A 9,726-nucleotide genomic window follows, 5' to 3' on the forward strand; every position below is an offset into this window, starting at 1 on the left:
TGAGGACAATTTCGGCCACAGTGAGTTTGAGGCCAGGCTAGGCAAAACAGCAAGAGATTATCATTAGGAGGTAAACCAGCACCCAGGAAGTTCTGGAGCTGTGTGGAAGGCGGGCTGGGTTGTCAAGGTGTAGCTACTAGTGGACTTTGTGTGTGTCTGATTTTTGTTAAGTGTCTGGGAAGGGATTCCAGGTGGTCAGTGGGCCCTCTGTCTACATGACAATCTCAAAAGCATTGGCAGTGAACACTTAGAAGCAGCCACTTCCAGGTCCTGTTTACTCCCAGCACGAACACAATTGTAATGTTGGGAAACACTGGGTCATAGGGCCCTTGGCTACCAGAGTCAATGACTCGGACTTCTCAGCTCCTAGGACTATAAGAAATAAACCTCTGTACAGCCTAGCCTGGCCTCCAACTGGTGATCTTCCTGCCTCAGCCTCTAGAGTGCTAAATACAGGTATGAGCCACTATGGGGAGCACCCCACCCCTCCCTCCCTCCCTCCCTCCTTCCCTTCCTCCCTTCCTTCCTCTCTCTCCCCCTCTTTTCTACTGGTAGGACCCCAGGCAGGCAGCAGAACTACAGGAGCTGGGAACTGGCTGACCTGAGCTCCCTTGCCTTGTGCCAGGGACAAGCAGATGCAGTAGTCCTGGGGTCACCTGCTGGCTATAACATTACCAGACCACACAGTCGCAGAGCCCAAACCCAGGATACATCACTGAACTTCTGGGAACAGGAGCTTTGCTCATTCCTCCCATAGATTCAACTAAGTGTGAATAGACAAAATTTTCTCCTAATACTTCCTATCTAAGGTTGGCTGAATCCACTGAAGAGGAGCCCAGGAATACAGAGCCTCCATTCCTCAGACAGCACGGGAGAGTCTGTCCACTGTTCTCAACTTAAAGCTCATTATGACAGCCAGCGCCCAGCAGCAGGGCAAATGTCACTTTTTAATGTATTATCCCTTCCCTTTCCATTATCTCTGCTCTTGTTATTTGATTTTTTTCTTTTCTTCATTGAGTCAAGGTCTTATTAATACCCCAGGCTGCTCTCAAACTTGCCATCCCTCTGCCTCTCTACTCCCCCCCAGCCCTGGCAATATTTATTTCTCAGTACAAATAATGATAAAGAGCAAAGCCACTCTTTAAAAACGAGGGCAGTAAATTGTCCAATATGAAAGTGATGTTTTGAGTTCCTAGTCCGAGTTAGGAATGTAAAGACACTAAAATATGTAAATTTGTGGGAAAACACACACTTTGGTTTTGTGAAAATGAAATTCTTTGATGATTTTAAGGCATGCGTGTTTCGTTGCTCCTTTGTCTATGGAAATGATAGCTTGATTATTTTTTCTTATAATATTGTAAATCTTAAGGAGTTTTAAACTAATCCTAATTTTGAGACATCAATCTATCCACTAGCAACCAGTACTGGAAAAGTTAAATATATGCTAAAGAGCTCAGAAACGGAATATATTATTTCGAGGAGTTGCTGCAGCAGTCTGGGGGAGGGGGAGTTGAAAAGTGACATCTGATTAAGAACCCCTGTTTTGGGGCAGGAGAGGTGGCTTAGAGCTTAAGAACATTTGTTGTTCTTTCAGTGGACCTAGGTTAAATTCCCAGCACGCAGATGGTGGTTCTTAGGTGTCTGAAATTCCAATTTCAGGGGATCTAGCACCCTCTTTTGGTCTCTGTGGGTAGCAGGCACACACATTCATACAGACAAAACACCCATATACATAAAGTAAAAATAGATAAATATTTAAAGAAGAACCTTTGTCTTCGTTGCTGTGGGAAAGGGAATAATGCACAGCCACCCTGTTCAGATAAGACTTCTTTAGCTCCTGGTGAGAACTGTCAAACTGCTTGGCATCGCCATATTAGAACAGGACCCTCTACTGCCATCTGCTGGAAGATCAGCAAAACCAACACAACAAAACAATCAGAAAACCAAGAACATACACTTCTTTCAAAGGCATGCTTTGACGGAAGTGTCCAGCAAAGTGTCCAGGAAGTGTCCAGCAGTCGTGTGTGGTATCCTTGAACACATGTGGTAACTAAAGAGAGACTAACTTTTCTTCTGGCTCCCAGCCAAAGAGTGAACAATCTGCCAAATTGGGGGGGGGGGACACTGTCCATGTTTCTAACGACATTCTTGACTATATGCAGCAAGCAATCAAAAAAGTCCCTGGGGTAAGCTTGATGGCACCTAATATTCCCCCTAAGAGATGACTATTCCTTGGTATGGTTAGCAAGTTAAAAAAATATGGCTGACTCCATTGTACCACTCCATTGTATGAAGTGGTGTGAAACCCGAGAAAAAGCATGAACACCAAGAGGGTGTGTTAAATATTAGTCCTGAGGGTCTGTATGTGTAATTTTACTTTTTCATGGACAACCGGCTGTCTGTTCTGAGCATACCTGTCCTAGGAAGCAGCTGCTTAGTCGAAGGCTACATTTTCTATTTGCCCTTTCCCGTTCATCCCCTGTGCCTTCACCCTGAAACTGGATATGATAAACGTTCACCAATAGGAGGGTGGGTAACTTTTTTAGGCCAGATGATGATGCAGCAAAAGTGCCTTCCCAACCCCCAGACTCTGTCTAGAGGTGGCAGAGCTCTGACATCAAGGGGAAGACAAAACAGAAGCAGTGCCAGGTCCACGCCAGCCAGGAGCATCCTCATTGCAGGGTGGCATTGCAGAGTAAGAAACTCGTGCTGTATCCATCACCCAGTGTTGGGGCCCATTCATTCTGGCAGCCAGCACCATTTTCATGAATGTGGCTTACTATTCATTAATGCATTTCAACTGCTGGCAGCCAACTAGGGATGCCAAACAGACTTCTACAAGTATATGAAGGAAAAGTATATTAGGCAAGATTCTCTAGAGGAATTGAACTGATAAAATATATAATATATTAACACACACACACACACACACACACACACACACACACACACACACGGCATAGTAGGTGCTGGCCAGTCTAACAGTGGCTGTCTGCATGCTGTAGAGGCTGAGAACCTGTTAGCATCTCAGCTCACGAACCTGGATGTCCCGAGAGCTCCCCGAAGAGAATGGTATCTCAGGGGATTGAGCAATGGGCAAGAAGTATATGGCATATATTGGAATCGAGAGGGGGACTCGATATACCTTCAGGTCAATATCATTACATTAAGGAGTCTGTATTAGTTATTTTTCTGTTGCTGTGATAGAATTCCATGACTGAGTTAGTTTATGGTAGAAAGGGTTTATTTGGGTCTAGGTTTCCAGAGGCATTAAGAGTCCACTGTGGTGGAGAACTGTGGCAGCAAGCAGCAGGTGGTGGCAGGAACAGGAAGCTGAGAGCTTGCATCTTGAACCCTAACCACAAAGCAGAGAGAGCAACCCGGAAGTGGCATGAGGCTTTTAACATCAAAGCTGGCTCTTAGTGACCTGCTTCCTCCACCATACTGCAACATACCTCCCCAAACACCACCACCACCTACTGAGGACCAACTGCTCACATGCCCAAGACTATGGGGGACATTTCTCATTCTAACCACAGGGTTCAAGTGCCTCATTCCGCACAGTCATCTGGTTCCTTGGAGCTCAGACTATGAGTTCTCCTTGTCTATTGCTGGGTAAGGAGATTCTCCAGTTTGTCTTTTCTGTTTTAGCATTAGAGTCAGTGAGCCGGGGCACAATGTTAGACTATCAAACCGAAGATTCCAGACGTACTGGATGGTCATGTCTAGACTGCCTTATGTTCTGCAGAGTAACCTCTTACCTTCACCCACATCTGAAGCTACTATATTAAGGGAGCTGTTGTAGCCCAGCTTTTAATGTTGAGAATCTAGTCTAAGTATTTAAAGGCACCAAAGGAAGTTTTCCTGTTCTAACTTCATTACTACAAGCTCACAGCTAGAAGCCTCAGAAGTGACATTACTGATTCAAGCAAAGCCTGGGATTTGGGGGTACTAGCTCTGATACACTAAGTTACACATTTAAAACCATGAACCAAAGTGAATACTCAGGTGGAGTAAGAAAAAGCACCAGGTGTTACCAATTGAAAATGCTACAAGATACAGAACAATGTTAATATATTTTTTATTGGCTGATGCTACTGCTTTGGGTTATCTATCCTAATGGCTTATTTATATATGAGAAGGGCAGGGATTTGGACATGAGTTTTGGTGATGATAAACCACATCCACACTACAGGAGGTCCAAGGGCTCTGGTGGGTGAACCCAGAGGAGTTTCTAGCTCACAGTCACTGCCTCCTTACTGTTCCTGCCTCCTCAGAACTTCAACTTGTCCAAATCAGGTTCCTATCTTAGCCCAGGACTTCTGTCCACATCACCTTCTGACTTCAGTTCCTACAGATGAGAGTTGTATTATCACTGGGATTTGGTTAAAATTCCTGACGGCATGGCCTGATTGGTCTGTCTAGTTTTTTTACAGAATGATGCCATCAGTTAGTATTGCCAGGTAAGTTGCCCACTTTGATCCTTGAGTTCTTGCTTAGGATGAGACACTGTTTAACCATAGTTACCAAATCCACTCATGCATCAGCAGAGAAAGAAGGGAAGCTTCCACTGGAAGTGCCTGGGGAATGGCAGGATGTGCTTAGGACTGATATTCATCCTTTAGTTACTGATCTACAGGAACTCATGATGTGTTAAACTTTAGTCTTCTCTCATACTACAAATAATTTGAGATCAGAGAGAGAAATGAATGCTCACGTGCTCCCTTGCTTGCTTCTGCTCGTTGATCTCTGCACTCTTACATAGTTTAGGACACCTTGCTTAGGGAATGGTGCCACCCACATAGGGCTGGGCCTTCCCAAACCGATGAACTCAACCAACCTTGACAATCTCTCCACAGACATGCCCACAAGCCAACCCTGTATAGATAATCCCTCATTGAGACTCTCCTCCCGGGTGACTCTGAATTGTGTCAGGTTGACAAGTAGAGCCAACAGGGGTTGTTTCCTATATGTGTTTTGCTAAGTGGAATCTTTGCACTTTGACACAAGGTGATGTAGCCCAGGATAACTATGGGGATCTTTGATAAAGGCATTTGTATGTTTCCTCATTTCAGTAGCCCCAAAGAAAAACCCACCCGCCCCCCCCCACAGTAGATTAGTTTTTCCTCTCCAAACTGAACCAGTCAGAGACTCCTTATAGTGGTGATAAAAATCCTCTGCAAGTCACAATGAACACAAGCTTCTGAAAAGTTTTAGTCACAACCACTGTAATCTCTTTGTGAGAAAACATGAAACAAATGAACCAAATGCTTGGTCTATAGGTAGACATGCCCAACAAAATTAGTGCATGTATCTTCCAAATACATTTACAAAACACTTATAGCAACTTCACTGAGAATAAGTAAGAATAGAAATAGCACAAATTCCCTTTTTGAGGAGTGGATGGGGGGTGAGTTGTGGGAGAGGTAGGGGGAGGGGAGGGAGGGAGAACTGTGGTTGGTATATAAAATGAATAAACCATTTAAAATAAAATAAGAAATAGCAGAGACACCCCCAAGCAATACCTGAAGGGATAATTCCATTTAATTAGAGGGAATAGTAATGTAGCCATGAGACTCTCACAGACTTCTCTTGCATGTTGGACATCACAGATAAGTCTAAAAAACTATGACTCCATTTATATGGAATTTAAAAATGGGCAAAACTAGTCTTTTGCAACTGAAATAAAACTATGGTTAACTTTGGAGGGTGCCGCTGCCTGCAAAAGGACACAAGAAAACCATCTGCAGTTCAGGAGTTGTGCCACTGTGATCTGGGCAGTGAGGACATGTCTATGTGTAAATAGCTGTCAAGGTCTGGGTGTAGGATCTGCCTGTGTCACTGTATAGATGTCATACAGCAATTAAACATTCCCTGAAACCCTGTGGTCTCATTCTCTTTCAACCACTTCTACCTAAAAGCAGTCTTTCCATACAGATCAAGAATAATATCTAGCCCAAGTATTTTGGTATGAGATGAAATTGTAAAACAAAACAAAACAAAACAAAAACTATCAAAAGTACGTGTGGCTAAAATTTCTACATCTCAAACGAAAGGGCCTCAATATGACACAGATGCCAGAAGTGGTAAAAATAAAAGTGATAAATTTAGCCCTATCAAAACATAGAAATGTGGCTCCAGTTCTGGTCCTAAGATATGTTAAGTGTGGCTACATCTCCACCAAGTAAATGGAATGTCACATAGCTCACAGATGTTTCCTGGAATTCTCTTGTAAACATATCTGTCCTTTCTCGCTCACAGCTTATTTATTCCATTATTTATTTTCCAGTCATTTATTTATAGCATGAGTGCGCACTCAATGACCTTCACGGTGTAGTTTAGATTAGAATATAACACTATATTTAAAAAAATTGCTAGACGGTATTCACTTTGGCCACTGGGAATCTCTTTTGGCATGGTTTTTGTGTCCCTGTGATATACTCGTTTGTGTTTTTCCTGCACAAGATGGACCAGGCATATAGTTTGTTTTCTCTGCTCCAGACCTAGAATCATCCTGGTTCCTTTTACTGGAGAAAGATATTTAGATACCAAGATGGGTGTTGTTTACAATAGATATTAGTCAGAGCTAGGAATGTATCTATGTGCACATAAGCACGATGGTCCCTGCATCTGTCTGTCTATATGCATATAGTGAAAACAAATTTATACCTGTTGGGCCTAAAAAGGCTAAAAAGGATGTGAGGCCCAGTGTAACCTCCTGAGCCTGCCTAGAGTTTGGCGACCTGTGTCTGGCCTGTAACCTCCACATGGGGGTGACTCAGCAAGGCCTGATGTAAGACTGCCCCCTGCCCAGCTACCTGCCAGCTTGGTGGAAAATTATTGGCCCTTACTCTTCACGTCACCTTACTCCACCCCAAGATTCCCATCCCCTTCCTCAACCCTATATAAGTTCCTGTTGGAATAAAACGAGATCCTGCTTCGACAAGTCTCCTAACTCGGTGTGTTTCTCTCTGGTAACTAGGAGGGGGTTTGGGTCACTTCTCAGCCCCAGGAAGAGACCGGCTGGATGGGCTCTCCCACAGCCCTAGCTGCCAGAGGATCCAGCATATACCAAAGGGTTTGTTCTTGCCTCCTGTGATGGTTGGCTTTAATTGTCAACTTCGCACCATATAGAATCACCTTAAAGGAATCATGCATGCATCAATTTCTCTCTGCTCTTGATTATGGGTGGGATGTGATTAGCTGTTTGAAGTTCCTGCCTTGACTAATCTTTTAAGTAGCCCCCCCTTTTTTTTTGGTAAGGGCATTATATCACAGCAACATAAATGAAACTAGAACATCCCCCTACTTATTTGAAACGTCTTTCTCCATGGTAAGCTTGTCTTCCATTTTTTACCACCTTCTATCCATCCATCTACCCACTCATAGTATCCATGTAATTTCAGAATTATTCACCAATCCCACCATGTTAAATAATTTATCATTACAGTGTGTGTTCATGCCACTCCCCTCTGTCTTTGGCCTTATTTTATAGTTTTAAAAGGTACTTAGCCATTATTTTGCTCTATATCTTTGATAGCATACTCTGTGTTGGTTATACAGATAGATTAATTTGTTAGAATCTGGCATGTTCCTACATCCTCGGTGATATTGAAAAGTTTGTTTTCACAGAAGTTTCCTCTCTTTTTTTTTCCTTTGAGATCGGGTAGCTCAGGCTACTCTCAAATTCTGTATGTAGCTGAGGCTGGCCTAGAGTATCCTATCTTCCTGCCTCCATTTCCCACATGCTATGACTGCAGATGTGTATCATTACACCTGGATTAAAGTTGGCTCTTTATGATGTATAGCTATTTGAGTTCAAGCCAATGCATAAAGTCATGTGTCTACGACACCAGTACCATTAAAAACAAGTCACAGTAGAAATTACCTCCTTTGTAATCACCTACTCAGCCTCTCCCAGCTCCTGACAATCGCTGAGATCCTTTCCATCTTTAAGTTTTACTTTCTCTAGAATGCCATGTCAACAGAATGCTTTCACATGAATCAGTACAACCACCTGTTCATTTTTATTGCTAAGCAGTATTGTTTTTATTTTTTGGTGTGTGTTTATAAATAAATTTACAATAAACATTTGTGTATATGTTTTATGCGAATAGTCATCTTGACTGATGAATTATTTATTTAGGACTCTTTCCTGGGCATGTTCCAAGTGCTTGAAGGGTAGGATGATATGTGGAAGATATTGTCAGTCAAGTTCAAAGTTCTTCTCACTGTCTTCATTCTTCTAGAACTTTCTCTAAGAGGCACGTGGGGGAGACCAGAAGGCAGGGAAGGGGAGAAGGGACTTTCTTCTGCTTGTCTGCATGATCTCTGATTATAGAGCCTAAGTGCCACCAGGTGCAGAGGTAGTGCCACTTCTTCATCTGGCAGAGGTGGTTGCTTCTAGCTTCATTTTGAGACCCTAGAACCTCTCCCACAGAGCAATGCCACTCCTCAATACTGCACAAATCACTTTGTTTACAGATGTCTCCAAGTTTCTGGATTATCATTCATGGCAAACAATAACCCCTCAAAGATGCGAGTTCTAGTTGCTGGGGCAACTCCTCTGAGCTTCTTTCTTCTTTTAGCTCCAGACCCAGGGATGGATGGCTCCTCCGGGCACTTACCCCAATATCGTTAGCCTCCACCTGCTGTTTCAGTCTGTCCACACTGTCAACTTCCTCTGATAAATTCCCTTTGTTAGAACACCTAGTGCATCATATGGTTTTCCTTTGTTCATGTTCTGATAATTCGGTTCATTTTTGTTGCTTTTAGAACCAACGCTACAGTAAGCAACTGTGCATGTCTCTGTGTACCCAGGGCACTGTCTCTGCTTCTGGCTGTCTATGTCCCTTTCCATGGAGTGTACATCATCCCTTGTTCATCATCGCCTGATCTTCCTAGAGAAGCCACTACCCTAGGGATGCATTCTGGTGCTGACTCTTCCCTTATGACAAGAGCTGAAGCAGGATTGTTAGCAGATTTTAATCCAGGTCTTTACCTTTCCTATATAAATATGGATGCATGCATAATTGATAACTAAAGCTGTTAAAATATATACATTGTTATAAATATTCAATGTTATAAAATATATAACATTGCTGGTTACATTTTGCTGATGATATGAAGTTGAGTCTATGCTCTTTAATAGATCTTCTAGCCATTTAAAAGCATTAAACAGCAGATGGCCCACAAGAAATGGTCATGTGACCCACAAGAAGAGACACAAATGCATAATTGATCATAGAGTATCTTTTGCATGAACAACATTATGACTTAACTAGAGATTATGACATTTGGCCCCTGAGACTTCAACATTGTCTCAAAGCAAGGGTTGGGGGAATTTTGTTTAATAGAAAGAAAGGAGGAGGAGGAAGAGGGAGCACAGGAGAAGGATGGAGAGGAAGGAAGGAAAGAGAAAGAAGGAATGAAGATGGGGAGGGAAGAAAGAACTTCCAACGTGCATTGAAAGATAGAAGACTGAAAAAAATGACTGTGGACCACGTGTGTGTCTAATGCCTATGGAAGCTAGAGAGGGCATTGGATACCCAAGAACTGGAATTATAGATGATTGTAAGCCAATATTTGGGTGCCAAGAATCAAACCCAGGTCCTCTGGAAGAGCAGCAAGTGCTCTTAACCACTGAACCATATCTCCAGCCCTAGTCATCTGCTCTTAAAACGTAGGCCACTAGCCAGGCTTTACACCTAAAAGTCTCACTTAAAC

Source organism: Cricetulus griseus (assembly GCF_003668045.3).
Source record: "Cricetulus griseus strain 17A/GY chromosome 1 unlocalized genomic scaffold, alternate assembly CriGri-PICRH-1.0 chr1_1, whole genome shotgun sequence".
Lineage (NCBI taxonomy): Eukaryota > Metazoa > Chordata > Mammalia > Rodentia > Cricetidae > Cricetulus > Cricetulus griseus.